The sequence below is a fragment of the Petaurus breviceps genome, unplaced genomic scaffold, assembly GCF_028583685.1.
Source record: "Petaurus breviceps papuanus isolate PSGF00001 unplaced genomic scaffold, PetGlider_PUasm1.0 183, whole genome shotgun sequence".
NCBI lineage: Eukaryota > Metazoa > Chordata > Mammalia > Diprotodontia > Petauridae > Petaurus > Petaurus breviceps.
In genome coordinates this window covers 16,274,360-16,279,448 of record NW_027185791.1, presented here as the reverse complement: position 1 = coordinate 16,279,448, position 5,089 = coordinate 16,274,360, and the positions used below count along the sequence as shown (strand labels likewise).

Sequence of the window (5,089 nt, the reverse complement as noted above, 5' to 3'; positions counted from 1 at the left end):
AGAACTGAGGTCCACTGTCAGACACACATAGATGGGTGTACACATATCCACATGTATGTGTACATTTACACATGTCCATGCATATAGGAATACATATGACCTGCCCCCGCTGTCTGAAGGCCAGGTATTTCACATATTACCTCTCCCCTAGGGTTCTCCAATAGCCTTAAGGGGCTTGGGGGATCTAGGCTCTCAGCAAATAGTGCCATTCCCCATCAGTGGTGCTCTGTCAATTGGAGGGAGGGATCCCCAGTACCCTGGTTCTACTTAACTATTATAAATATATAACTATTATATAAATAGGTTATATATTTATGTAATATAAATATATATTTATATGAAAATATAAATATATATTTATATAAATATATAAAAAACATAATTATTATAAATCAGATTAACTTTTGTAAGGAAACATTTATTTCCAAGGTATAATCACAAATATACAAATAACTGACTCCCAACCTGTTCCAGGACCAATCCTTTTAGATTCATACGGTTCAGTTCCTACATAGTACACTCTCAGATCCCAGTTCAAAAACCCCCTCAGGCTTGAGTCTTGACACCCTGACTTCTCTGGGATTTCCTGCTGGGCTAACTGGCTGTATGGAAAATCCTATCTGAAATCCAGGCTCCAAGGTCAACCATGACTAGAACTCCAAACACTAAAGTATGCTAGGGATTAACACTGACACCTGAAACTAAGAATGATAAATTAAACAGAACAAAATAACCCAGGCCTGGGATCTAAAAGGAGAAGAGGGGGAAGGTATCACCCATCTTAGTTCATGGGACCCTCACTCTGGACAGAAAAAAGAGAGATTATCTCAGTCTGGGCAATTTTTAAGACACAGCCTGTTTCAGTCATACAGCCAATCAAAGTAGCCTATATCCATCCACGTGATTGGAAAACACAGGATACAGGGTACTTCCATGTTAGGCAATCTGGGCAAGATCCTCACACACACACACACACACACACACACACACACCCTTTTAAATGACTGGCATTTATGTAATGCTTTAAATTTGCAAAGGACTTTATGTATATTATAGCATTTGAACCTCATGAAAATCTTGTGAAGTAAATAGATACATTACTACATTTTATATGTGGCACCCCCTCTAGACTACCCCAACTCACAGCTGCAGATTAGATCTCCAAGGGAATGACTGTTCTTAGGTATAAAAATTATAGCTCATAAGCCCGCACCAGTATATTTACCTTTAATAGTCAACAAAAAATATACTATTATGTTACAGAAAAGGCATTTACTGAAGCCACATAATAACAAAATATTCTTTCCATAACCCTGAGGTACACTCTCCCTCAACAGCACACACAGTGTCAGTGGAAGGAATAATCACATCCACAACATGTCGCTCTGCTCCGTTCCTTGGGCCTGTTCTCACTTGGATGCAATGTCTTATACCGGTGAAGTACCTCCATTACAAGGTGATGTGGCAGTGAGGTTTTAGGGGAGAGATATCCCTGCACCCCCGTCCCAGGGGCAAAGAAGCGACTCCCTCTCAAGGTCTAAGAGTCTTCTTTCGTAGCTGGTTCTCCTTTCTGCTGCCAGAGCTCATATCCCTCAGAGCTTGACTTCCTCCTTTAACTGACTCCCTAGGGAGTATATATTGCTTTTAAAGGGCTATCAGATAAGTGACTGGGTCTCTGGCTAGCCTTTCTCTAATTCTGTCAAACTTGACTGAAGAACTTCATACCTTTATTTAATAAATCTCTGATACCTTCCCATTATCTTCTGTAATTTCATCAACCAGGCTAAGGGAGAATAAATTAATCTGGATCAAGGACTTGCCCATGATCTCACATATTATATAGTATAGTATTGTTGCTGTTCAATAGTTTCAGTCACATCCAATTCTTTGTGATCCCATTTGGGGTTTTCTTAGAAAAGATACAGGAGTGGTTTGCCATTTCCTTCTCCAGCTCATTTTACAGAGAAGACACTGAGGCAAACAGGGTTAAGTGTCTTGCCCTCAGACACACAGCTAGTAAGTGTCTGAGGCTGAATTTAAATTGGGGTCTTCCTATCTCCAGGTCTGGTGGTCTATCCACTGTGCCACCTACCTGCCCCATAGTATAATATAATTTAGTGATATAGTATAATATAGCAAATATTAAAAAGTATAATAACATTTCCAATAGTTTCATAGTTTGCTAATTGGTCTCCCTGCCTCCAGGCTCACCTCTCTGCAAGCCATTTTTCACACAGCTAAAAGTATTCTTCTAATAGGACGATCCTGCTTTTTTTCTTTTATTCGAGTCTTCTTGTATAAAATGACTAATATGGAAATGTTTTACACACGTATAACCTATATCTGATTATGTACAGTCTCGGGGGGAAGAGGGGTAGGGGGAGGGAGAGAGGGAGAGAATTTGAAACAAAACTTTAAGTAAAAATGTTGAAAAACTGAAGAAGAAGAGGCAGCTAGGTAGCAGTGAAGAGTACTAGCCCTGGAGTCAGGAGGACCTGAGTTCAAATCTAGAGAGAGCATCATGGGAAGCCAATCAGAGGTGACACTGACCGGGTTACTAATATGGATTTGTAGAGGACTCTGCCAGCCCAGCGCCATAGCTTCTTCTAGCAATGCTCAGCCTCAGAGGAGTCCAAATTTTTGTTCCTGTTCTTCAGATGTTTCCGTTGTGTCCGACTCCTCGTGACCCCATTTGGGATAGAGAAGACATGAAAAATCGGCAGGATGACGCACCCAAAAGATAGGCAGAGATTTTCTCCACAAGTCCTTCCTTTCTCTTCATGCTGCTCCGTGGACCATTCTCTGGAAGAAAAAAACAAAAACAAGACTGGTCATGGGGACAATCACAGTGGCCACATCATTTCAGCAAAGTAAAATGCTTGTCCCACAGCAAGACACCAGTGTGCGTCCACCTCCCCCGTAGAGCCAGAGCCCATGCTTCATGAGAGTGACCCTGTTTGCAAATCGATTTGACCGTTTCTGAATAACAGGATGCAAGCATCAGCCACATAACAGGATATAGGAGCCACAACAGGCACCAAGTGCTGCAAGACAAAAGGATGCAGGAAAATAAAATGTGTACAATGACTGCAGTAATGTAAAGGAATACAATTCTGAAAGACCTCAAAACTGATTCATGCAGAGATCAAATGGCTTCAGAAGACTGAGGGTGAAGCATGCTTTTGGCTTCTTGGCATAGAAGTGATGGACAGAGAGTGCAGAATGAAATAACATTTACAGACACAATGGACTGAGTTGGGGTTTGGACCATACTTCTTGGTTACAAGGTATGTCTTCTGTTGGAAAGTGGAAGGGACTGAAAAATCGGTGGGTAATGAGAATGATGGGGGGGAGAGAAGAAAAGGGCATTAATGAAAGATTAATAAAATAAAACCAGGAGAGAGCTGAAGGAAGTTCAGAAGGGGACACAGATAACCAGGGCAGCTTTGTTATTGTCATGTTAAATGTAATATTCACTTTCAGAAAATGATCTATATATAACAGAAGTTTCAGTCCCAGTCTCTTTTCTGGTTTATCAAAATGTTCCTATTTGTTGATATTAGTAAAGTTAATGATAAAAAAGAAATTTTTAAAAATCAAATATGTTATTCTTCATTCTAGATGGAAACCACTTCGTTATTAGGCATCAATGTTAATAACTCTATCTTTGGTCTGACTTAGCTCTAATTAGAAGATCTGTTAACTTTAAGCCATGACATGGAAACAAGCACAGTGAAATATTGGGCTTGTTCTTCAAAATTATTTTTTGTTGTTCATTTATCTTTTCCTAATCATACTTATTCTTCTGAAAATCAGCAAGACAGACTAGATAGAAGAACGATTTTGGAATCAGAATGACCTCACTTCAAATTTTGCTTCTGACTTATACCAGCTTTGTGACCACAGGAAAGTCATAAAACTTCTAAGTGACCCTAGACAACTCTAAGATTTTGTCACAGAAGAGTTGCCAAGAAAAAATAAATAATAAATTTGTACATACTTACATATAGATCTATATTTGCTCCTTATATTAGGGTTCATACTTCTGACATATTACTGGTTTTTTTCATTAATCTATTTTTAGTTTTTGTTGAGTTATTAGAAATTTCTCTTGATTCATTTATTAGATATATTTATATGTAATTATAAATTATATCTTTTGGAAGTTTTTGCATTTATTCTAGTGATATTTCAACATTAATTTTTATCAAGTTTTATTCCTTGGATTTTTATATTGCAGAACTGCTTTATTGTGTCCATGTTTTTCTTTCTTTTACTCATGTTTCACTGCTTTATTGTGTCCATGTTTTTCTTTGTTTTAGTCATGTTTCTCTACTTTATTGTGTCCATATTTTTCTTTGTTTTACTCATGTTTTACTACTTTATTGTATCCATGTTTTACTTTGTTTGACTAAGTTTTTATTTTCTTGTTACAGCACCAAGAGGCACCTCTCCAAATCACATGTCTTCTAGACAAGATTACCCCAGGTTTAAGGTACTCTGTGGGTCCATAGTCGCTGAAAATCAAACTGTGTGAGCCCCCACCAATGTGTTTATCTTTGCTTGATCAGGCAGAGGTCACAATAAGTCCAAAGCAAAACCATTTTATGAAACAGGATGACAAGCAAAATAGCAATAAAACATTGTCTCGTAAACTTTGAGTTTACTCTCCCACAAATACACAAGTTGTTTATGGGAAGAGGATACATATATGAGGCACATGAATGGAAGGTCACAGGTGTAGAGAACACGTGTCCAGGGCATACAAATAGCAAATATATTTTGTGTGCTTTGTATGTCTGTACTTGTCATTTCTGTTTGAAAGTAAACTCCTTGTGAACAGTTTGACCTTTGCCTTTGTATTCCTAGTACTCAGCACAGTGCCTGATCATAACAGATACAGGTAAGCCCAAGAACCCCAGGAACAACAGTGGGCTTTTTTTGGCAAAGATCCTGGAGTGGTTTTCCATTTCCTCTTCCACCTCATTTTACAGATGGGGAAACTGAGGCAAACAGGGTTAAGTGACTTGCCCTGGGTCACACAACTAAGAAATGTCTGCGGCCAGCTTTGAACTCAGGAAAATGAGTC

The 5,089-nt window shown here is 38.7% G+C and overlaps 1 long non-coding RNA gene across 1 annotated transcript; it reads left to right on the top strand.

The window, feature by feature from the left end:
- Nucleotides 1-2,604: 2,604 nt before the first annotated feature.
- LOC138160991 (uncharacterized) lies at nucleotides 2,605-4,845 on the top strand. The gene is made up of 2 exons (XR_011168235.1): nucleotides 2,605-3,287; nucleotides 4,437-4,845. It is a non-coding gene; the product is annotated as an uncharacterized lncRNA (long non-coding RNA).
- Nucleotides 4,846-5,089: the final 244 nt, after the last annotated feature.